This window comes from Pongo abelii, chromosome 2 (assembly GCF_028885655.2).
Source record: "Pongo abelii isolate AG06213 chromosome 2, NHGRI_mPonAbe1-v2.0_pri, whole genome shotgun sequence".
Taxonomy (NCBI): domain Eukaryota; kingdom Metazoa; phylum Chordata; class Mammalia; order Primates; family Hominidae; genus Pongo; species Pongo abelii.
Window position 1 is genome coordinate 130,312,636 of NC_085928.1, and position 26,614 is coordinate 130,339,249.

The following is a 26,614-nucleotide window of genomic DNA, read 5'->3' on the forward strand; positions in this document are numbered from 1 at the left end:
CTAAATTTTAGCCTCACTTTATATCTTCATCAAAATCTAGAAAAATACAAAATATTTAATAATCCTTATCCTAATAGATATTAGTATTCCAACCTTGATTCCACAAATGCTTTAATTCATAGTCATTTTATATGGTTTGAATATTTTAAAGATATTTAATTGCATTTTAAATAATAGTATCAGCCCTAAAGTCTATTTATGCTAACAAAAAGTTATGTAACATTTTAGTAGTCTTTAAAACAACATTATAAATACACGTACATAAACAAACATATAGCTAAATGTTTTATACACAAATACAAACATTTAAATACTTTAAACCGTAACAGTAATAGACAATATATATGTATTCTCTTCCTATGTATTTTTGCATTGTAGCTTCAGGATGAATATTTGTCTAAAAATGTGTTCTTGAGTATAAGTCTGTCTTTATATGCTTATAATATTGTCTCTGACAATATTTAGTACTTAATATTGGTTCTGAGTGGAGCCTACATTAATATAGTATAGTACAAGCTAAATCTACACCATTTGACTCAGTACATTCCCTGTATGTCTCTTTTCTACTTAAAATAATTGAATTATTTTGGCTACTTAAGACATTTTTCTTTGTTTTGATAAAAGAAAAATTTCAGCCGAATTAAATTTAATGGAGTTTAATTCAGCAATGAACGATTCGTGAATCGGGCAGCCCCCAGAATCACATCAGATTCACAGAGACTCCAGCACAGCCATGTAGTGAAAGAAGATTTATAAACAAAAAAAAAGAGAAATGACGTACAGAAATTGGAAGCGAGGTACAGAATGGCTGGATTGGTTATAGCTTGGCGTTTGCCTTATTTGAACACAGTTTGAACACTCAGCAGTGTATGAATGGTTGCAGTATGGCCACTGGTATTGGCCAAGACTTAGCAATTGTTACAGGCTCATACTCCTAAGTTAGGTTTTCAATCTGACTATTAAGCTAGGTTACAGTTCATCCACAAGGACTCAAGTATAGAAGTACGGAATCCTTCTCAGGCCATATTTAGTTGGCTTTAACAGTTTTTTCAGCTTTTCATCTGGAATGCAGTATGAAGTGGCTGCATATTTGTAGGTCTGAAAACCTGGTGCTTATTGTTATTCCCAGCCGCTTCATCTATTTTCATAGAGGGCTCGTCGAGGTCTGTGTGGCCTATGATAGTGTCACACCGGCAAGTGTGGGAAGAGTAGTTACCTTTGTGAACTTGTTCAGGCAGCCAGAAGTCATGGCTGGCCTCCAAGATGTCAGCTGAGGACCTGGAGTGTCTGCATGTTTGGGAAGTCATATGATAGAAAAATCTACATGGCACTGAAATACCCACTGCCTTTCAAAAAGGATCAGACTGGGGTTAAAGGGCCTGTGTTGACTTCAGTTTGCATACACCTTCTTTATTTTCAGTGTGTTTGCACATACATTATCTCTCCAGATCGTGAGAAAAGAGCAGCCAGAGGCTCCTTCAGTTTATGAGAGCCAGTAACTCTCACCAAAGAGCTTTGTTTGAAAATTAACAGTCTAGACTTTGGTCTTTGTTGGGGTTTTCTAACTTTTTTTAAAAATCATAGAACCCTCTTTCCAAATGAAATCTTAATCTGATTCCCAGTATGTAAAACAGAGGAATGCAAAGGATTTTAATTCACATTCGCTGGGGGACTCCAGAGTCTTGCCCCCTTAGGCTGATCTCTTTCTATGTTGCTAGGCCCCTCGGCCCCTTGAGGCTCCATGGAGCATAGTCTAAAAACTACGACAAAAACAGGCTTTCTGGAATGTCTGTTGGCCCACAGCATTCTCTCTTTTGATATCTATGTTGCCTCTGATAGGTATTCTGAACTCTGCCACATTTTTTAGAAGTCTTTGTTTTTTATGGTGATAGACTAAGCATGCTGGTGCAGTAGAGAAGCATTCCAGTCTTGACTCCAGGTCTATGTACTGTGTGACATTGAGCATGTCATTTAATTTCCTGGACATTGGACTCTCCTGTCTGTAAAATGGGGATGGTTAGAGAAGCATGGAAAACACCTCGAGATCTTTGGCTAGAAGATATTATGTGAATGGGATTGACTGAAATGAGCTGTTGATCTCCGACTCATCCCTGTGTAAAGGAACAGCCCTGGGTTACTTCAGGGCCACCTTCTCTAGTACACTTGATTGTAACCAGAGTAGGATGATCAAAACTTGAGCATGTCAATGAATGCAGAAGAAATGTCTCTAACTGATTTTCTCATAAGGGAACTTAATATTGTGCATGCTTATACACGTAAGGCATCCTCTCCAGGACATGGTGATAGATATGTGTTTAAATTAACATCATAAATACTTAATTCGATGGCATATAAAGAACACTGGGGTAGGGGTCGAAGGATCCCATGTTGTACTGGAGCTAGCTGTACTGGCTCAAGAGAGCCAGTTTTCTACATCTCATCCTAACTCTGCATGTGGTAACATCATGTTGGTAGCTTGAAATTAGCTGTGGTAGAATTACTATCACCTGAAAGTCAGCAAATACTATAAATTGGGGTTTTGGGAAGGGGAGCACGCTATTGTAGAATGATTTGAATTATAGACCCAGTACTCCTAAATATTTTAAGCCTCAGTATTCTCATGTATTAAATATGGAAGACAATACCTGCTCCATCTGTCTCACAGATTTGTCATGGAAGTCCAAATATGTGTGAAGGTACCAAAGCAAAACAGATGCCACTGGAAGTGGCAGCATTATGATTTCCGGTGTTATTGGGGGCATAGAGAAACAACAAGAGGAGCAAGCATGAACTGACCCTGTTTTCCCTCAAGAAACAGAATAAGTGCCACTCACATCTTATAAACACAAAATTGTACATACTTTTGAAGAATCATAAATATCAAATGTAGGTTGAACTACCTTGAAATGTATTTAGAACCATTCTTTAAAATGGAACCATAGACTAATATAAGAAAATGCCTTCAACGCCTTCCAAGGGTTGGGACCACTGAATATAGGAATACATTGAGCACCAGCTTCCAAAGTGTCCTGCTTCCAGCCCTGGAGATGCTTCTGCTGATATTCTATGACAACACACATGAGGAGCTGGAACTGCATTTCTCCTTCGTGAAGGGGCTAGAAGCTAGACAGTCTTTGAATTTATGGCCAACACTCATCCACACTAGGAGCTGGGTGGAATGGTAACCATGAGTAATTCTGACACTGCCGACATTTCTACAGAGGCTTTTAGATGAAATCTAAAGGAAACTTCCCAAATAATATGGTTTACAGGTAAATGATTATTATTAATAAGATAATACATAAAATCTCCATCAAGTATACTTCAAGGAATGTGATATTCTTTACCTGAAGACATGGTAGGAATCATGTCTGAAACATAATGTTATGTTTAATAGTTGTATTTTCAATTATAACCTTTCTCTTTTCTGTGGACCTGTGCTCTGGATGATGTTACCTAGGTTCTAGGGTTCTTGGGTAAGAATATCTTCATAAGTATTGCAAAGGACAAACCTATACCATTTTGGGAGGAGTGCTTTAATCTTAAGCTAAGTTTATCAGTTTGGATGTCTGCCTAATGTAGATAGGTGTTCTAACCACTCTATTGCTCAGAAATATACTATACAGGTTAAGAGAATGGATTTAGGAATCAGAACTGTCTTGGAGATCCAGCTCTGTTGCCTACTGGTTTCCTGACTTGGTGCAAGTTTCTTATTCTCCTCAAACCTCTGTTTCTTCATCCATAAAATGAGGTAAATAATAGTTTCCCTTTTCTACAGTTCTTTTGAAAATTACATGCAAACAGAGCTTAATTAATGTTAGGCTATTAACCTCTTTAAAGAATGAATCAAAGGGTGATTTGGCCTAAATTCAAATGATGACTTCAGTTGGGATCTTGACCAGCAATGCCATTGTAGTGAAGCTGGAGCCAGAGTAGCCAAAGCTAAAATCAAACAGTCTCCTACCTTGGGGAGCCCTTGTGCCCATCTGAATTTGTCAGAAGTAAAGCCAGCGTTGATAAGTGAGTAGTGATATAGTGCCCAAAGTGTGGCATTGTGCCTGGTGTGATCCCCCAGCATTCCCTATCATTATCCATTTTGGTTTAGAAGACTCTCCCCAGACTAGTGAGGGTCACTACTACAGACTGTTCTGAAATAGTGGAGCATTGATCCTCCCAGGAAGTCACTCCATAGATGATTAGCTCTGTGGAGTGCTGTATCTGATACTGAAGAACATTCTCCTCCTGCTTCTTTGTGCGCACTCATGTGCACACCTCATACACATCCTGCCATGATCATCTTGACACAATACCACAGTAAAGCCAGTGACAGAGGGGCACAAAAAGGACCCCACGGTGCTGTGAAGTAAGGGAGTATGCCAGAAAGAAAAGCCATCGATGTATTTTTTTCAAAATAAAGATTTCAGGGCAGTGATACACCGTGGGCAGGATGGTGAGAATGGTCTGTCCAAGGCACTGCAGACAATGAAGGGGACAAGTTATCTGAAAATAATTTTACAACAATGATAAAATGGACAAAAATGTCAGCTGACTTTTTATTATTATCGTGCGCCATTCTAAGCAGTCTCAGTCGTAACATATCCCCCTAAAAAATGTGTTGTGTTGATTTAAGTTCTAAACAACTGCTGCAGTTACTGTTGAGTTTTAGTAACATGTGTTTCATCTCCAAACTAGCACCTTTTAATACTTATCTTTTAATAAACACAAATTTACATGAAAGTCAATTTGGAGGACTCCTAGTTATGTAGTCAGCCCTAAAACATGGGATTTGGCTCCACACATTAGTTTCCAGAGTTAGTTCCTAAAACTTTGGAATGATGTTCAGTACTTTTGGTACAGGTTGTGTCTTTAACCCTTGGGCTACTACGTATTGGGCATTTAAATAGATTCAAAATAAATGATTATAGCCAATGATTGTGCAGTCAAAGAAATACATCTTCATTTGTTTCAGTTTTGTCATACTGTGTGACAACCTAGAATATTCATTTGTGTTTTAAATTTAAAACAGTGAAACAGAGTGTGCACTGGTGGTGAAATGTTTTTGATTGTTGTTGAAAAAGTTTTGTTCAAGAGAGGAGAGCAGTGTTAAAAAAATAGCCCAGCATAGGGGTAAAATACTGCTGCAGTGTGATATTTAGACCAATGGATAGACTTCTATCATATGCCATCTTACAATTGAAGTTGTTTATATTACTTTCTACTCATGTTTTCTTTCTATAATCATTCCCAAAATGTAGAATTCCTTGTTGTGAAGGCAATGTGTGCAATAATACGTGCTTTGCAGCCGATATAGACGAGTTCAAACCTCAGCTCTGCAACTCACAAGCTGATGGCCTGGGATGTGTTGTTAAATCTTAATTTTCTGTTTTGCAAAATGAGAGTCAAACCTCCCAGCAGAGTTGTGATAACTGAATTCAATGTAGCATGAAAAGTGTGTGCCATATGTTTCATATAGTAGATATGATGTTAGTTTCCCCCTCTGGCTCCACCTTTTTACTTATCTTTCCAGCATTGGCATTTATTTATATCTTCCAATGCAAACAAATAAGATGTCTTTATAGAATTATGGTGAGTTCTCAGGAGGCTGAGGAGGGAGGATTGCTTGAGGCCCGGAGTTTGAGACCAGCCTGGGCAACATAGTGGACCTCATCTCAAAAAAATTAAATAATAAATAATTTTAAAAGAATTACAGTGAGTTGAAAGTAATTTCTACGTATTTACAACTCATCTGTGCAACAACTAATATATGATCACCGTTTATAACCTGATCTGTCCCCTCTGAACCTTTATAGACTCCACTTAAATGCAAGGGTTTAATGAGAAAATTTCTGAGCCATAGTCCTGGTCTACAATGCTGAGTAAATCTTGCCTAGATGGATGACATCATTATAACATATTCAAAGTGGGAAGAGGAAGTGCTTGGACATTGTAAGTTTTGGTGTACATAAATTTCCTATTCTTCCTGGCTATTACCAGGGAAATAGAATCATCAAGGTAAGCATCAGCAGTGTGTTGATTCATGGCCTTCATTGGCTTCTGTGGTAAAGGACACACATACTTAGAGGAAAGGAAATGCAACATAACTAGGCAAAAACAGACCATTTTATTCTGCGGTTAGTTCAACTGATGCTAGTTGTCCCACCCAAAAGAGCATTTTCAGCATTTCTTCAACCTTTCCATCTCCTCTTTCTATGAAGTTTTAGCTTCGTGTCTAGTCTTTTTTGCTTTGTATCTAACATTAATTTTCTAGTGCCTCATGTCTTATTAGTGGTACACTAATGTCTTATTAATGGTACATTGTATTAGACAGGATAAAGAAGAATCTTCTCCTCCTGTTCCTTTGTGCACACTCTTGTGCACACTGTACACACGTCCTGCCATGGTCATCTTGTCACAATATCGCAGTAAAGTCAGGGGGCACAAAGAGGACCCTGGGGTGCTGTGAAGTAATAGAGTATGCCAGAAAGAAAAGTCATCTGTGTATTTTTTTTCAAAATAAAGAATTCAGGGCAGTGGCATACCAAGGGCAGAATATAATTCTTTTGGTTACCTTACGAGAGTTGTATAAGGATTAAATTGGATAAGATAAGGGGAAAGAGTTTATAAATCATAAAATAGTTACATATGTTAAGTAGCATTGTTATCTTGTATGTGGGATTAGTGAGTGACCTATGACCCATAGACCAACTCTGGCTCTCCACCTGTTTTTGTGCTAACCTGGGAGCTATTCTAGTCCCTGTAAGGATTTGGGCTTAAAGTAAATCTTGTGTTTATCTCTCCCTCCTTGTATTGAGCCCCAGGCTTAGGCTTCTCATCACAATGTTAGTTCAACATTTGGCCCCATGTCAATCACAGTTTACCCATTTCTCACCACTTACTCTTTGTGTTTTAGTTCATTGTACCCTTTAGAGATGTCCTGCAAGCCCGGCAGTACTGTAAACATTTCTTGTTGTAATCTACTTGTATTGCTGTGAGAAGTGCCTTAGAATATCCAGGCCAACTGACAAAAAAGGAAATTTTCAAAGCATGTTACAACAGTGCATGTAGCAACAAAGCATGTTACAACAGTGCATGTAACATGCTTTGAAAATTTCCATTTTTGAAAACAGGAACTCAAGCAACTTTTCTACTGTCTATCAGTTCTAGATGGCATAGAAGGACTTGAACCTGGTCAAACTGAGCCCAGAACCCAAAGGCTAGCTTCCTAGACTGCACAGTAACCCAATATATCAAGCCTGAATGTTGGTATGTATCCATTGAGGAAATAAGCCTAAGGAATTGTTATTTCATGTCCCTGCTAATCCCAATGTGGTTGATGAAGACCACAGGGTTTGCTACCCTGGCTGTGATTTCTAAACCAAAGAGCAATTAATCTTTGTTTGATACATAAAAGGGTTTTTATCATCCCTCAATTGACTGAATGTTTAACCACCAGTCTGACTTTGAAGGCTTCCCCGATCTCTTGCCATGTACAAATGCTCAATCCCTCTTCAGTGTATTCGTTAGGCTTCTCATCACAATGTTAATTCAACATTTGGCCCCATGGCAATCACAGTTTACCCATTTCTCACCACTTACTCTTTGTGTTTTAGTTCATTGTACCCTTTAGAGATACTACTCTGTCCCTACTTCTAATTGCTGTGAAACATCTCCATGTCCTGCTTCCAGCCTATGCTGAAAGTTCTTTGAAGGTAGTAACTCTGACCATTTGTGTACCAGATCAGTCCCTGCCATACAACTAGTGTTTAGCACAGGTTTGTTGAAGGAATTATGAATGTGTCATTCGTTTTTCAAATGTTGATTAGCATTATTTAAAAGTGAGATGTATACATATGTAACTAACCTGCACATTGTGCACATGTACCCTAAAACTTAAAGTATAATAATAAAAAAGTGAGAGGCTGTGGTCTAGTCACAGGAAAAAAAAAATTGATTTGAAATCAGAAAACCTGATGAACAGCAGTACAAATAACTTGACTTCCAGGAAGGGTGCGGTGGCTCACGCCTGTAATCTCAGCACTTTGGGAGGCCAAGCTGGGTGGGTGGATCACAAGGTCAGGAGATCAAGACCATCCTAGCCAACATGGTGAAACTTCATCTCCACTAAAAATACAAAAATTAGCCTGGTGTGGCGGCATGTGCCTGTAATCCTAGCTTCTCAGGAGGCTGAGGCAGGAGAATTGCTTGAACCCGGGAGGCTGAGGCTGCAGTGAGCCGAGATGGTGCCACTGTACTCCAGCCTGGTGACAGAGAGAGACTCCTTCTCAAAAAAAAAAAAAAAAAAAAAAAAAAAAAAGAAGTGAGAGGCTGTGGTATAGTCACAGAAAAAAATGGATTTGAAATCAGAAAACCTGATGAATAGCAGTTCAGATAACTTGACTCCTAGATCCTTAAAATAATCAGAGTACACATGCTTCCAGGAAGTAGAGAGACTGATATGTTGATGGGCAAAGACATGAGTGAAGAGAGCAATCAGCAGCGGTTAGGCCTTGGTCCCTCACTCCCGCCATCGCTACCACCTGGTCATGACTGCCCTGAAGCATGGGGATAACAATGAAGTAGAAGAGGACTTCTGGCTAGGATTCACCCCTTTCTAGTCTAAGATTGGCAATTCTTTCCATGTTCCCAGAAGGCAAGGTGGCTACAATTAGGATAAGTAGAGAATGCTTGTTATATAGGAATAGTGTCAGCTCTGATTCAACGATGGTTGATAGCTATAAGTACCATAGACATATGTGTATACTCTACTGCCAAAAACTGGAACTGGGTGGGGTAGTATTGTCAGACATAATTTGCTTTTTAATTTGGAAAAGGTAATAATGCATTTCAATGTGCAAATAATATGTACCTAACCTAACTGGTTAATATTGGACATAGCCAAGTAAACAATTCTGACCTTCAAAATGCACAGGATTTTATCCAATAAATTTAGTTGAAGTCAAAATATGCCCGATTAGAATATCTTATTTCCTCCTCTTAAGTTTTCCAAATGTGACAGAAGTTGCTTGAATTTTCTTTTACATTGCTTTGACAATAGATTGAGATTATTGATGGGAGAAATATAAACTCTAAATGAATTAGTATTCCTCATGAGCTTCTAGAAGCCATTATAAAATAAGTAGTCAATAAGGAAGGAAATATAAGGTATAAGAATTATAAGGTATACTTATAATTGATGAGACTTCCATAAAGTAATTGTACCATGCAGTTTTCAAACTTTTAAAGTTCAAACTCTTGAAAATAAAATTAAGGTTTCAAAGAAAATCAAATTAATTTTTTCCAGCTGATAAAAATTATCCATATGGCAATTGACTGCTGCTGTTTACAGTTATCATATTTCTTTGTGATTCCCAAAGTGACAATCCAGTTTACAATAATGAGCTGGTAATGGATTTGCTCTTTACAAAGTATCTTATCTATGGCCCAAGTTTCTAAAGATTGAACTGCCCGGGGACCTTATAAAGCAACCATGTTACTAAAGTTGTTTAAGCAGTTCTAGTCTGTTGAAAAGCTTTAGTTTATTTGTTTTTATAAAGTCCAGTGACACAAAGTTGGCTGGAGATTCTGTGGCATGAATCATTTCCTCCCTGCAGTCTGTCAGCTTGCAAACATGGGCAGAGGGAGTGCCTGTTCTGCCCTCTGCCTGTTCCTGCACACTCCCAAGCTTTTGCAAGTTGGTAGGGGGGTAAACTTGATGCAGTGACTCTTTGCTGGATTAGTGTACTCTTTCAAGTAACTGTTGGTGAACAAGGCAGGAAATTATGTTCCTGGATAAGAAATGACCAGGCAAATACACGTGGCAGGTAAATGATTTTTCTTATAAACACAGGGTTTAGAAATATGTTTTTGAATTAAGCAGTTTACCTGTAATATACAAGGTATACAAAATCCACTTCTGGCATATTCTGTATATATTTGGAAGTAACATATAAGTGCATAAGATTTTTGAAAACGGGCATTCTGATATGAAAAACCTAGATATTTACACATAGATATGTACATGTCTGTGAGCTAAAATCTTATTGAAAATTATATAATTTGCTTTTTTGTATTTCTCTAAAGCAAAACTAAGCTTTCTAATATTTAAAATATCCTCATTAGGAGAAGTTTTCAAAACCTATTGTTCTCAGTTGTTTGTCCAAAAAACGTTACCTGTAGAGGCTGCTTTCTTTTATTTGTTTATTTTTATCCCTGTAATTTTTCACATAAGTACCCCCAAGAGCCCTCTCCCTAGAGAACAGTGTAAATCACACCAAATTATTATGTCTTGTTGATACATGGATGATGAAGCAGAAAGATTTTGGGCTTTGGAATTAGAATGAAGTTTGAATTCTGATTTGTTTACTACCTACGTGACACAGAACAAGTTATTCAATCTTTTCAGATCTCAGTTTTTTCATCTGTAAAATGGGGATGACAACACCTACTTCGTAGTTTTACTGTAAGAATTAGAATTCATTTGTGGAAAGTTATTTTTATATTATAGATCCTTACTATTAGCTATTATTACTAAAAATATAAAGTGCCTGACATATAGTAGACATTTAGAAAATGTGATTTTCTTCCATACTTCAACCACTGCATGACTTCACTCAGGTTGGCATAATCAAGTTATCATTCCATTAATATATCAAATGACTGAGGATACTGATAAGAACTCTTGATTATAACTGATCTCTGTTTACATTTTGCTCATGCTCCTCTGATGCCATTTCCAAAGCTACCCCCTATCTCCTGGTTCATTTTTTACCACCATATGCTTTTCCATATTGGTTTGCCATGTAGCCTTAAATGAATAAACATAGATATTAAGAGTGGCAAGACCTTGATAACTGAACCCAGTATGTACTTTGTTTCATTAAGACTTAGGTAGAATTCTAATGTTTGCAGTTCAAGACAGTCATTTTGGATACGTGGATTGAACTTTGTATTACTTCTCAGACTCCATCCATCCTTAGTAATAAAGTGCACAATTTGGGACTCATATAAGAAATGGAAAATAATCACAAATTGTTTAAGTGTTTTTATGTATATTAGAGAAAGAATACTGCCACATTTTTCTAATTTCTTTGTTCCAAGCATAGAATTTTAGACTTTGCCACAAGCCGAATACACAGACATGACTTTTTTTGGAAATTACTAAGTGTATTACTTGAAATTAATGAGCTTAAAATGTCAAGTCACTAGCATATTTCTTGTCTTTAAATTGTATGAAGGACATAAGAAACTCTTGTCTGTCAAACTCATCACAGAGTTGCCAAAAGATGTTTCCTGCTTATATATCTTTTCTTCAGACAACCTTCAAAAAGTGTTTGAAAAATTTTTTTTGATCTAGAGAAAATATTTTAATCTTCTATTCCTTGAACTTCGCTTTTTGGTTAGCCAAACACCATACAAATGAATGTGTTGTGGACTAAGCACTTTGACCCACTGAAAGCTCCGGCTCCAGTGGATTGCTTAATATTTACCAAGTTCCCCTGAGGCTTTAGGCACAATTAGCTAGCTCAGGCACCCTGTGTTTGGCATGAGTTGAATTCTATCTGATTTATTCTTGGATGAGAGAGTATTTGAAACATTAAAAACAGAGTTAATGAGCTTTCTGCAGAAGCCTTTAAGAGTCCTGGGGACATGTTTGCAGTGATAATTTCCTACAGTGTCTTTGGACTCTTAAATTCCTGCAGTTGGCTCTCACTGGATGAAATTTCTTAGGCGATTTAAGATCTAAATTGGCCCTTGACTTATTTACCCCCAAGGAAATACGATTTGCTAAGCCTTGATTTATTTCCCATGACCATAATACTTCAGAAGATCCATCTCCTCTACAAATGATCATCCAAAAAATGGTATCAACTGCTCTAAAAATTAAGAATTACCCTAACCACAGGAAATAAAAATAGTCAATTTTGGAGTTTTCCCTTCATTTTCCCATCGGCTCCCAGTAATTGTCCTAGTCCCAGCTGCACCCAATATAGGTCCACTTCTAGATTCCAATTGTCACGTATATCATTTTCCAAGTAAGGCCCAAAGTGTTAAAATAACAACAAGGCAGGTCACAAATGTTATTATACATGTCTTGATGTCCTTGGCTTACATCCCTCTAACAATTTCTCATTTGTGATCTTGGGCAAGTGTAATGTCTCTAAACTTCATACCCAATATTTGTTAAAGCAGGATAATTATAGCACCTATCTCTTATGGTTGTTGTGAGGATTAAATTCATTAATTTATTCATTCTAAAAATGTTTATCAAGTGCCAGATAAGTGCCTGGCCTTGCTTTAGGCACTGGAGACACTATAATGAACAAAACAGAAGAAAATCTCTGCCTTCATGAAGCTTACAGTCCAGTGGATGAGAGTCCATTTAAAAAATCAATAAGTACAATGTTGGATATTAGAAGGTGATAAGTGCTGTGGAGAGAAAAAAGAAGAAAGGGAATGTAGGAATGGGGAAATGCAATTTTAAACAGCTTGGTATGAGAAACCCTCACTGAGAAGGTGACAGGAATGATGCTTATGCATATCTAGGGGAAGAGCATTTCTTATGAAGGGGGCAGCTAGTGCAGAGGCTTCATGTTGGAGAAATAGAAGGTTCATTAGGCTAGCTGGAATGGATTAAGAGAGGGGAAGAGGAGTAGGAGTTGGAGTCAGAGAGATATTGAGTAGGGAAGGGGGTGGATAGTTGGTAGACATACAGCTTTGCAGACTGTGAAAGGGACTTCGCCTGTGGCACTGAGTAAAATGGGAGCCACTGAAGGGTTTTGAGGAGGTGAAAGCAAGATCTGACATCTCTTTTAAAAGAATCAGTGTGGCTATTGTTTTGAGAATAAATGAGATATAATACGTAAGGTGTTTAGCACAGTGCTTGGCCCATTGTAAGCATTCAGTAATTGATAACTGCTATTATTATTGGTGGTAAAAGTAACATCATCAATATTACTAGTAGTATTTATTTTGATGTTGATACTGACTCTCTTTTATTCTTGCTTTTTGAAATGAAAGCAAGGATATGGGCAAGTAGTATTGGGTGTTGGGCCTGCTATCATCTGCCCATAAGTTAAATTGGCAGAAGGTGCTGATGCCAGCAAATTCAACATGTGGTATATTTCACTCAACACATCATTGGCTGCATGACGTAAGCCCCCAGTGCATTTACCACCCAGCTTAACATCATTAGAGACCCTCACTGTTTATTAGCTCTGGCAAACAAATCCATACATAAGGAGCCACTAGTGGTGAAGAAACCAGATGGGAAATTTTCTTCTGGCCATATTTCTCTTTCATACCTTTATTTCTTGTTCTAGTTTTTCTTCGTGGGTCTCCTTTCTTTGGTTTTCCTTAATCACTGAATGGTGCTCAGGCAGTGGGTAGAATTCATAACAATAGTACCCTGCTCTTATAGACTATCTTTCTTCCCGGAATTTCCAAATGCCTCCTGCCCCCTCTTTTTGGGACACATCCTCTTGTTCTGTTGGCATATTTAGGCATTGCATAGAACAAAATGAGGCACAGATTATTTATTCTCCAAGACTTCACCATCTCTATTTTGGGCTGTGTATTATGTATATCGACAGAAACAATATGGTGACTCTTTTTTAAGCTAGATGGTTATGCAATGATGATGGTGTGTTTTTCCAAAGCAGCAGTAGTGGTGGCATTTATAATAATTCAGACTTAGAGTTATGAATTTCCAAGTGCATAACCATAAATATATTGAGTATCCCATATCCCTTTACAAGTGTATGCTCATGCATGTGCAGGCACACATGACCAGCAGATGTGGTTTATTTTGTTCACACAGTTTTTTCAAAAACCTGAATTTGTTGTCAACAGTTATTATAAAAATCTGGGTTTTAAGGATCTTCTTCAAAAATCAGGACACTTAGCATTCCTCTGCCCAAATTTCTCCATAGCAACCATCAGCTGGAGCTGTAGGAGCCAACCCAATGGTTTTCAACCTTGGCGGCCCAATAGAATCACGTGAGGTGGTTTTTCAAAAATACTGATGTTCGAGCCCCACCACAGACCAATTAAGCACCATTTTCAACAACAGCAATAGCAGCAAATGTTTAGTGAGTGCATATTTTGTGCAAGAAATCGCCACTCTGTAAAGAGAGCTGATATATAAAATATATTCATGTTGGGAACATATGATGTGTATAAAAATGATAAACAACTATACCAGATATAGAATATGCTTAGTACCAAGTGAACTATATAAAACAGCGGTTCTTAAATTTTGCTGCATAATAGAACTACCTGAGGAGCTTTGAAAACTTTTGATGCCCAGGTTGCACCCCAGATCAGTTACATTGGAATTGGGAGGAAGAAAAGGTGCTCAGGCATTAGCATTTTTAAAAAGTCCTTCATGAACAATTATGTATCCGTAAAAAGCAGTTCTCCATGGGATTCCAGTGTGCAGGAATGTTTGAGAAGCAGGATAGAGAGCAGGGCTTCAAAAACTTTAATGTTAATATGCATCGCCTGGAGATCTTCTTAAAATGCAGCTTTTTACAGAAGGTCTGGGAGTGGACCTGAGGTTCTGCATTTCTAACAAGCCCCCAGGTGATTCTGATGCTCCTGGTCTACTGAACACATCTGGAGACAAGGGTGTAGCGAATAAACTTTGCTACATTTTAGCTCTGTGAACATTAGCAGCTAATTTCAATGGGCAGCAGTGTTCTTGGCTTAAAAATCAGCATAACAATTCCCACCCTTGGAGTGCTGTTAGGGTTAAATGAAATAATAAACATGTGTAAAGCACCTGGGACAGCAGATAATCAATAAATGTTGCTATTATCACTGGAATTTAGAAAAGAAAGGCATAATCTAGGAAGGCATGAAGAGGATTACTGGAGCACATCTTTAGGGGTCTTTGAAATAAGGCCTTGGATTAGTAGAAAGAATGGCCAGCTCCAGTGTTCTTTGTAATGATTGGTTGAGTTTCACAGTTAATCCTCAAAATACGTGCTTTCAGCTTTAATTTGCTTTCTGCCTTTATGCAAAACTGCTGCCATATAACAAGTTTTTTTAAATGGACAAATTTGAACTCACTTTCTCTCCTCCTGTCACCCTCTGGTGGAGGCACCAGCAAGCTGTAAAGTGGCCAGAAGTGGGTAGCAGAAAGAGTGGACAGATAAAGCCAAAGTCATGCTGAGTGCCATGGCTGTCCCCATGCACATGGGCAAAGAATACAACTCAACTGAAAATGTGTTTTTAAAAATAAAATACTTATAATTTTGAATCATGGCAATGTTTCCAGTGACAGAAGTGAGGGAAGTAGAAAAAAGATTGTAGAAAAGTCTGGAGTTATTAAACTAATGAGAAAATTGTCTAGTTTTCTACTATTAGAAGGAATGGTGGTTTTTAAACATGGTCACAAATTCTTTGGCATTCTCCCATCAAGAGATAAAGGTCTATATCCCCTCCCCTTGAATTTGGGCAGGCTTGTGACCTCACTGACCGAGAGAATACAGCAGAAGAGACACTAAGTGACTTCTGAGGCTAGACCATTAAAGGCCATGCAGCCTCCTCCCTGTTCTCTGGAACACCTGCTTTTGGAGCCTGAGTCACCATCTAAAAACTCCAACTACCCTGAAGCTGCCATGCTGGAGGGGCCACATCTAGGAACTCTGGGAGATAATCCTAGCTCAGCTCAGCCTTCCTGTCATCCTTGCCAAGGTGTCATGCAAGTGGGTGAAGCCATCTTGTACTTCCAGACCAGCCCAGCCACCAGCTGAACTTCACTGAGTATCCTTAATTAACACCATGTGAAGGCAGAAGAACCATCCAACGAAGCCCTGCTTGAATTCTGGACCCACAAAATCATCAGACGTAATAAAAGTGGTTGCTGTTTTAAGCCACTAAATTTTGGGGTGGCATGGTGTTGCTTCACAGCAATAGATAACTGGAACAGAAGGTTTTGTTTTAGTTTTAGTATAAGAGTCACATTCTTTCTTCCCATTGAGGAAAATTAAATTTTATTTGTGTATATCAAGGAAGTCGTGAGAGCATAAAGAACATTCAAGACTCAAGAGAGCTAAGTTCTTTTATTGATGTCATTTATTCCTAAATTAATCTATATGATAATCTGACCTCAGTAAAATATTAAGGGGATGTTTTGACAGCAGATTGACTGGTTCAGTGGTTTCTGATGTTCTTATGGAAAAATAACCATGCGAGAATTGACAAGAAAATTGCAATGTAAAGGAGACAAAGAGGAGAACCCAGTCTTAACACAAATGTTAAAATACACTATAAATCAAGGGGAATTACAACAAATTCATACCAACACAGGAATAGGCAGACAAATGAACAAAATATAATAGGGACTGGAAAGTATAGATGTAAATATTTATGAGAATTTGGTATATGATAAAGATGACCTTCAGAATAATGAGAAAAGGATGCATTATTCTTTAGTTAATGTTGGGTCAATGGGCTATTTGGGAAAAATAACAAAGCTGAATACACAGCTACTTATGCCAAAATAAATTCCAAATGAATCAAAGACTCCAACATAAAAACAAACCATTAAAGTACCAGACAAGTTTTTAAAAATAACTCCGGAGTGCCTAAGGCCTTTCTAAGCAAGGCACAAAACCCAAAAGCTACAAAATAAGGGACAGTTATGTTATGTTTGGCTATATAACATTTATTTATGGCAAAAATATAATGCCATCAACAAAGTCAGATAAATACACTGGAAAGTATATTGGTAACACAAACGACAAGGGTTCATTTAATTACTGATATACAGCACTCTTATGAATTAGTAAGAAAAACAATATCTAATAGTAAAGTGTGCAAAGCATTTATTAATTTATTCATTAAATATTTATTAAACATCTACCAGGAACCAGTCACTGTTCCCTGGGCTAAGGATATAGTAGTGAATAAAACGAAGTTCCTAATTCCATGGAGCTTCCATTCTAGTCAACAGATATAAATGACAAAAAATAAACAATCAAGTACTATTTCAGGCAGTGATAAATCTGCAAGGGAAACTAATGCAAGGCAAGGAAGTAAAGAATGAATAGGGGAGTGGTTGCTAAACAAAATGACAGAAGTGTATGAAAAGACGCACATTGTTAAAATACATTCATTCCACCAGTACAGTGTAGTTTGTAATCCCAAAGAACAGCATACAACCTAAAAGTCTGTCACTAGGGGAATGCTTTAATAAATTATAAATGGAATAAGAACAATGGAATACTGTGTAACCCCCTCAGAAGTGGACAATAAATTTGAGTATATTGATATGAAAAGAGTTCAAATTAAGGGCCAAACAAAATGAGAAAGATAACGTTGTAATATGAATACTCTTCTATGAAAAAAAGAATACACAGGTATATATGTATGTGTATGCCAGGAACATTTCTGGGAAGATAAATAAGGTTTTAATGAGGGTCACAAACTCTAGGGAGACTCATTTTTCAGATATGCTCTTTTGAACTTTTTGAATTTTTTTAACCACATAATGTTTTATTTCTATTCAAATGGTAATAGTTTTGTGGTGTTTTTTTTTTTTTTTTTTTTTTTTTTGAGAGACAAGGATTCCAGTCCTGGCACAAGATTAAGACTGAGAAAGTCACTTTACCTTTCTGCTTGACTCCTTGCTTTTCCCAATTGTGAAAAGAGGAATTTGAATGAAATTATCTTTAGACATCCCTTGAAGCTCTGAGATTTTGAGCCTAAAATATTGGTGTTCATTTTGGAAGACCAAAAAAACATAAAACCAACAAAATTGAGTCAAGGATACCACCTCATTTTATTTCAATCTTCAGGTCAGGTGCCTCACCATAAATAAGAGCCTTTACATTTTTAGTTAAATTATTGGCCGTAGGTCACCGAGAATCATGGCTAGGTGCTGAAAATTTTTAAGTCTAAGTCTGTATATATTGCCAAAGAACAATTTATTCTATGTCTTTACCTTCCTATAACCCATCTCCCCTAAAGAAAGTTTTCATGACTGGCAATCAGAGACCATCTTTGGTGTAAGGGAGTCTGACAGGAGGGCGGGAGAAGGAAAGCCTCGGTTCCTTTGTGTACGTTCCTTCTTTTTTGCATATTCAGCTGGCCTCTCTCATATGGCCAGGGAAGAATCCCAGTGTTGAGAAAATGGTTTTCACCATCATGTCTGACTTGGCCCTACTAGTGACTTTTTTGGTACCAAGAATTGAGGTGCTGCTATAACAAATACCTGAAAGCATGGAAGTGGCTTTGGAACTGAGTAAGGGGTAGAGGCTGGAAGAGTTTTGAGGTGTATGCTAGAATTATAGACTTTAAGGGCAGTTCTAGTGGGGTCTTAGCAAAGCCAGGAATAGAATGGGATCGTATCAGCAAAGACACTGCCAGTTGGAACTAGAGACAGACAAAGCAGGACAGAATGAAAGAAGCCTGTTGCATATTTTAGACTTGACTGGCCTGGACCATAGAACTATTTGGCTGTGAGCATGTACTATTCTTAAGAAAAGGGGAGAAGAGCCTGCAAAGACGATTCAGAGATCATCAGGGCCACCATCTCAGTTTCAACAGGCCAGACAGCCTTCCACCCAAGTCTTGGGTCTAGGACTGTCCTGTGGAATCTTTGAGGCAGTTCAGGACCACCTGGAGCTTTGGGGGCTGGACCACCACCACACCAGTGGACCAGAAGGGCAGAGCATCAAACCAAAGAGGATTATTCTCAATCCTAAAGTCTGATTAAATTTGTCTTGCTGGATTTGGACTTGCTCAAGATCCTTCACCCTCTCCTTTTTTCCTAGTTCTGTTTGGAATGGGAATGTCTATGCTGTGTCTTTCTCACCATTGAATTTTGGAAGCACATAATTTGTCTGGTTTCACAGGTTCACAGCTGGAGAAGAATTCTCCCTCAGGATGAATCATACCTCAAGTCTCACTCATATCTGATTTAGATGATATTTAGATGAGACTCTGGACCTTAGAGTTGATGCCAGAATGAGTTAAGACTTGGGGAACCATTGGAATAGAATGAATGTATTTTTCATATAGCTAATGTGTAGAAGTTTCCATGATAAACCAGACTCTGATATACAAGTGCTAAGATTATAGAAACTTTTCCAGACCCACAGATGACCCTGCCGTGTGTTTTTACTAATATACATATACCTTGTGTACACCCTTTCTCCCTTCATGTGAATGCACTAAACCTCACTGCCCATTTGGCCTGACCTCACTGGCCTCTCTCTGCTATAGCCAGGAAGGAATTCCAGTGTAGAGAAAATGCATTTTTTATACTACTAAGTCTCTGTCACCCACCTTACTGTCTTTTATGCCCTCATTCCTAAGTGTTTCGTTGTGTATTTCCTAAGAACAAGGACAGCCTCTTACATAACTACAGCCTGGTTATCAAACCCAGGAAATTCAACATTGATACATACTATTATTGAATTGACATCCTCTGTTCAAATTTTGTCCATTGTCCAATCATGTCTTTGGTAACAATTCTTTTTCCCAATTAGGATCCATTCCAGGATATCATGCTGCATTTGGTTGTCATGTCTCATTAGGCTCCTTTATTATACAGAAACATTTCCTCAGCCTTTCTTTGTGTTTCCTGACCTTGGTATTTTTGGAGGATACAAGCCAATTATTTTGCAGAATGTCTCCAGTGTGTATTTCTAATATTTCCTCAATGATATGTTCAGGTGATGTGCCTTTGGAAGGAAATACCACATTAATGATCTGGTGTCCTCAGTGCATCATATCAGGAAGTACATGATGCCACTTTACTCCATTATTGAGGACGTTAGTTTTAATCACTTGGTTAAGGTGCTGTCTGTCTGGTCTTCTCATTGGAAAGTTACTATTTTCTTCTTTGTAATTAATATATGTTATGTGAAATTAAATACCTTAAGACCATACAAATGTCTTTTCCTCCTTAAATTTTCACCTCTAGTTTTAATATCCATTCTATCTTGAGGAAGAGTTTTCCCTTCTCCTCTATTTATCTGTTTGTTTACTCATGTATTTATTTATCTATATCAATGTGGATTTATGGAGAAATCCACTTTTTTATCTTGAGCCTTCTGTGAGCTCCTCATTGGAGGATGGATGGAAAGGAAAGTCTTCACAGCCTTGGGGGATTCAAAATCTTGTTTCCAAACCAAGTTCTTTTAATTAACTTAGAAGTTTGCTCTTCTTCACTTTTACTCATGAGTTGACACAGTAATCCTTTATTTGAGAGTGGAAATCCAGACAGAGCCGAAACTCATCCCCTTCTACCCTTCCATTCAGATTTCCTTCTCTTTCCTCCAGTGTGTACTCTCAGTAGCCCAAGTGTCAGTTCCAAACTCGGTAGCCAATGTCTTAGCCTAAGATTGGCAGACATTCTAAGATGCTGAAAAAGTTTGCTTTCCCAGTATAGACAAGAAAACCCAGTGGTTAGATCCTAGTCACTCATTATGCTTTGTGTGTTCTTCCAAAGTAAACATATTTCTGTCCAATTTGTGATAGCATTTGAAGTTCCTTTAACTTTTATCTTAAGTTCAAGGGTGCAAGTTCAGATTTGTTACATACGTAAACTTGTGTGATGGGGGTTTGTTGTATAGATTATTTCATCACCCAGGTATTAAGCCTACTACTCATTAGTTATTTTTTCTGATCCTCTCCCTCCTCCTATCCTCCACCCAAAAGGCCCTAGTGTGTGTTGCTCCCCTTTATGTGTCCATGTATTTTCATCATTTAGCTCCTACTTATAAGTGAGAACACGCAGTATTTGGCTTTCTGTTCCTGTGTTAGTTTACCAAGGATAATGGCCTCACTGTTCACAATAGCAAAGACATGGAACCAACCTAAATGCCCATCAGTGATAGACTGGATAAAGAAAATGTGGCACATATACCCCATGGAATACTATGCAACCTTTAAAATTCTTTATAGAAACATTTAATTGAAATCAGGGCACAAGACTACCATATTGTAAATGATGTACTTAGTATCCTCCTAAGATTTTTTTTTAATTTTAGCAATGCTTAGCAACAGGTTGAGATGAATTGCCCTCATCTTAGTATTTAAAATTTGCTATGCATACCTGCTTTATTAAATATTGCATTATTTAGATTAAGAGATAGAAAACAAACCTACTTTTTAAAATTAAGGGGCTTATTAGTACAAAGTTTTATAGGAGTTTTCTTTCCTTTGTTTGCTTTGTTTTGTTTTTTATCATATGGAATCGCCTAATATATAAAGTCAGAGGAATAAATGATAAAACAGATTAACCTGCCTTTTTCCTTCCTGCACCTGGCAATGCAACACTGAGCCTTTGGTGATATCCACACTGACCTGCACAGTTCAGGAAAGTGGCAAAGTAACTAGAAACCACATGAAAAATGAAGACACTTTATTTGACTTGTATGCTGCTGTGCTTGCTAATTCGCAGTGAATTGTCTATGGTCCTAGCTTGAATACACAGCCTCATTTCTTTCTGCGGCCTTCATTTCCTTGTCAAGTGTCTATAGAGATTTGTCTATTGCTCAGTTTTGCCTGTAGCCAGCTGGGTGACATGAGTTGCTGTAGAACTGTGAAACTCTACACCAAGCAATTCATGGCTGTGTGACATTTACACTGACTGTGTGTAGGCTAGGCTATCCAAACCTTTAGCGTTACTTATGGACTACAGTTTTAAACTATTCTACACATCCCACATGAAAAAAATATACAAGACAGAGAGTGTTTCTGACAAGAGGTTTTTGTTTTTTAAGTTGGTTTTTCTTCATGCAAATATACTTGGGGGGTAAGAATCCATGTTTCACTTTTACTTTGCATGTGATTCACTCTTGTGTTCAGTCTGCCTGCTCTCCTTGTTGAGTTGCAATTTAACCCCTGAAGCTGTCATTAAACAGAAAATGGACAAAATTTTATCCAGATATTTGTCAATCAATGAATGAAAAAACTAGAGTTTATAAAGAAATACATTATTACATTTTTTAAAATAGCTTTATTTATCGAGCTATCAAAGCAATCTATACCTAAAGTGGGAATTTGAAAAATAAGGAAAAGAATAAAAAAGAAATTGAATATTCATTCTTAATTTCACTAGCCAGTGTTTATAGCTCTTCTTAATATTTTGGAGTGTTTCTTCCAAGAATTTTTCTATGGCTATGTAGTATATGTGTATGCTTAAAATATGGTTGAATTCATATTTTGTGTATATAGTTTTTCATCCTGCTGTTTACATTTAATATTTTGTTGTGATGAATTCTTGCATTGTGAGTTTGTAGGTTTGAGTTTGAATGGCTGTACAAAGACCTTTTAAAACCAACCACCCCGGTTTGAAATTTGCAGGCTGCTTCTGATTTCATACTGCTAAAACAAATGTTCCTGTAGACATCTGTGAAGGCAAATCTTAGACTGCATTTTTGGCTTCTGGTCCATTAAACCCTGTTACATTCCTTGTCATTTTTGACCCTTTCTAGCTAAAGCAATGACCAGTCACGTTCACCTCTCTTCTCTAGCCCACAGCCCTATCCTCATAGGGACAGCATTACTGAACTGGACCATGGTGCTTGGCCTAAAACATGTTTTCCTTTCTTTGGGTGTTGAAGATAAGCCAGAATGGCAACTTGCCCAAAAGTGATCCAAGAACTTTTCGTATGAAAGTTTTGTTTAATAGTACCAACAGGAATGTTTTTAAAATAAAAGTTTTATTAAGGTTAAATTTGTTCCTGTGTTAGAAAGATAAGGTTTATTCTCACATGCCTGAACTAGTTCCTTCCAACATGTTTGCTAGCTCTTCTGTTGACACAAAATGTCAATGGCCTGAGAAAGACTTTACACCCTGAAAAGAGAGATAAAGGAAACTCAAGACCATGAGCTTCTTTATCACAGTGATACACATAGATGCTCACACCATTCTTCATTGTCAGTTGCAGAACCCTTTGTTCCTCTTTCAAAAAGTGTCTTTGTGTTTCTCAGAATGAGCTGGCTCACTCTCTCCCATCTGTCGGAAATGCAAGAGAACTTCATGGAAAGCAAGAGTATATAGGGTTCCCTGTAAGGTTAGAGGTGAGCTCCAGGCACTTAGTTCCAATCACCATCTGCTCTCATGTGTCTAGCACTGCAGACATTGTTACAGAGGTGGGACAGGAAGTGTCTGTCCTACAGGTGTTGAGCTTCTCATTCCCAGCACCTTGGGTGCCTTGGGATGACCTTTTCTCTCCTGTCTCTGCTCTGACTGATTTACTGGGTGACTTTGAGAGTGTGTTTTAAGGACTTGTTCTGGAAAAGATTAAGACAATTTCTAAAGATACGTACACTGTAAGAAGTTGACATAAATAAGAACAAAAGGTGAGAAGGCAAAGGAAAACAAGGCTAACAACAAATTGGAGTTTAGGCCAAATTAACAAAATGCATACCACTATTCATTCAATAACATTTTATTGAATGCCTAATATGTACCTTGTCTAGAAGACAATGTTTTTCAAACTTCATTGCAACACATTAATGGCCTGGGAAACCATCTTAGTAAGTGCCCATCATTTTTAAAGGATTAGGATGTGAAGGCGAGAACAGAATATCGTAGGGCATTGCACAAAGTAAGGGTATTATATCCTTTATGTAAGTTTCAGATTTATATGTGTGTTTGTGCATTAGGGCATGATATAAAATTTCTGTCTGTGGCCATGGTAAAGAAAGTTTGAAAACTACTGATCTAAGGGTATACACAAATTTAGGGCTGAGTTTTTTAGAAGCCAGTGGGAAGAGAAGAAACTGATTGATTGCATGATTTGGGGTGCTGATCTACAACTATACACAAGAAAAAAAGTTCTGCTGTTCTTCACCAAGAAAAAGAAAATGAATAACACACTAAGCAGTGTATTTACAGAAAATCCTGAAAACTTAATGCTGTTTCTTTTAGCCTCCTCTTTTATACCATTTCATATAGATACTGCGTGCAGGATGACAGCACCATGTTACATTATATAAGATGTCTGAAATTTACCCTGATGTAAGCTGTAGGTCCCATCACTGTTCCCTGCCACATGTTTGTACTCTTATGAATGCTAAGTAGAAAAAAAAGTATTGATATTTCTTAAAGAAATTACCTTAAATAAACCTATTTATTAAAATGAAACATACACACAGAGATGTACACAAATCATTAGCATACAGCTTAATAAATTTTCACAAAACAAGTCCACCTATATAATCACCATTTAGATCATGAAATGCAATATTGACAAGAAGCAAAAACTCTCTTCACACCTGCTTTCAGCCTCTCCCCAAAAGAGAGACTGAACTCCCTGGAGTTCTAATACCAGAGGTTAATTTTGCTTTGTTTTGAGCTGTATATAATGGCCTAATATAGAATATACTTTCTTGTGTCTGGTGTATTTTGCTCAATATTATGTTTGGAAGACTCTATCATTTCTGACTTGAATTGCACTGTATTACAAGTTTTAATCTCTTCTACTATTGATGAACATTTTAGTTGTTTTCAGCTTTTCGTTATGATGCAAAGAGCAGCTGTGGACATTTTTGTACAGGTCTTTTGGTGACCATGTGTACACATTTCTGTTAGGTTTGGGAGTGAAGTTGCTGGTTAATAATATATGTGTATTCAGCTTTAGGAGATATTGTAGAACTGTCAAAATGATTATACTTCATCAACAGCGTATGAGAATTCCAGTTTCTTCACATCTTCTCCAGTACTAGGTATTTTTAATTTTAGCCATTCTGGTGGATGTGTATAGATATCTCATTGTGTTTTAAATTCACACTCTCCTGATAAATAATGAGGTTGAGCACTTTTTATATGTTGGTTTGCATTTGAGTATCTTCTTGTGTGAGAATATCCAAGTCTTTTGGCCATTTTATGTTGGATTACCTTTTTCTTAATGATTTACAGGAGTTCAATATATATCCTGAATATGATTCCTTTGTAAGTCATCTGTAATGCAATTATTGTTTCCCACTTTTCACTCTCATAATGGTGTCTTTTGGTGAACAGAAGTTCCTAATTTTAATATAATCTAATTTCTTACCTTTTCCTTTATTATCTCCTTTTAACATTTATTGTTTACTTATTTCTTTTTTCCTCTCTTGTTAATGCTGTTTGTGTCCTGTTTAAGAAAACTTTTTTTACCCCCCAATCATGAATATGTTCCCATATGTTTTCTTTTTGAGGATTTCGTGTTTCACCTTTTACATTTTTACCAGCAACCCACCTGGGATTGATTTTCCTGTATCATGTGAAGTGAGGCACAAAAATATTTTTTACAATATGGATATCCAGTTAACCTACCACCATTTATTCAGGACAATGCTTTTTCTCACTACAATGCAGTGTCACTTTTAATGATTAATGATGGTTTATGTGTTTCTGTTTCTGTACTCTCTTTGGAGCTCTTCTGATCTATTTGTCTATCCTATGTCAATAGCACAATGTTTTAATTAATGTAGATTTATAATCCTGTAACTGGTAGTGTTAAGTCCTCTAATATTCTTCTCCTTCAATTTTGCCTTGATTATTCTTGGCTCATTGCTATTTCACATATATCTTAGAATTAGTTTACTAATTTCCACCGGAAAAAAAACCCAAGACTTATGAGATTTTGATAGGGATTACTGTATATTGAATCTATATACTAATTTAGGGAGAATTGACGTCTTTACAATATTGAGGCCCCCAATCTATGATCATGTGTTGATCTCTTTTGCTTTTTCTCAGTTAAGTTTTGTAGTTTCCCATTTAGAAGTATTGGATATCTTTTAAAAATGCATTTTAAAGTATTTGATATTTTTATGCCAATCTAAATGGTATGATTTACTGAATTTTATTTTCTAAATGTTTGTTGTTGGTATATAGAATTCCAATTGACTTTTATATGTTGATCTTATATCCAGTGGTGTGGCTTTATTAACTTATTAGTTTTAATAATTTATCTGGAGGATATTTTGGTTTTCCTCATACATAATTATGATTTCAAAGAATAACCACAGTTTTATCTCTTCCTTTTTCAGTCTTTTTTTTTTTCCTAATTGCAAGGCCTGCAATTTCTAGTATAATGTTTTATAGAGGTGGTTATAGAAATTATCCTTGAATTTCAATATTCGTCATTAGCATGTTTGTTATACGGTTTCATCAAATTGAGAGCATTTTCTTCCAATCCCAGTGTGTTGTCAATTGGAGAGTAAATCCCCCTTGTGAGGTCTTTAAGGATCACTTCAGTAAGGCCATGGAAATACTATGAAGGGCATATGCAATAAAATGATCATTATGCTTGCAGGTCCTAGAAAGGAAAGCACAGCACATCGTGCAGAAGGCCCCATGGGAGAAGGGCCAGATGAGCGGGCTCACTAAGTAACTGGGGAGCCAAGAGAGTGAGGACCTACAAACTGTGCCTCTTTAGTGGGTCAGGAAGGCATATACAAGAAAAAGGCATGAGGGGATTTCATTGGTGTGTTTGAATGTCACTAGGTGACATTCAGGGGAAGGAAAGAAGGGGGACTTGTGGCAGGGACCAGCCTTATTACACTAGTACAACCTGGTCACTGGGGCAGGGTGTGTTCACAGTCTATTGTAGGGCTGTTCAGGCATTTTCAAAATTTGCCATACACCTAGTTTGCTGAGTGTTTT

The 26,614-nt window shown here is 37.3% G+C and overlaps 1 protein-coding gene across 18 annotated transcripts in view; it reads left to right on the forward strand.

Annotated features, from left to right (window-relative positions):
* Nucleotides 1-26,614, forward strand: part of THRB (thyroid hormone receptor beta) — a 371,566-nt gene that overhangs the window by 120,815 nt on the left and 224,137 nt on the right. The gene's annotated exons all lie outside the window — the stretch shown is intronic.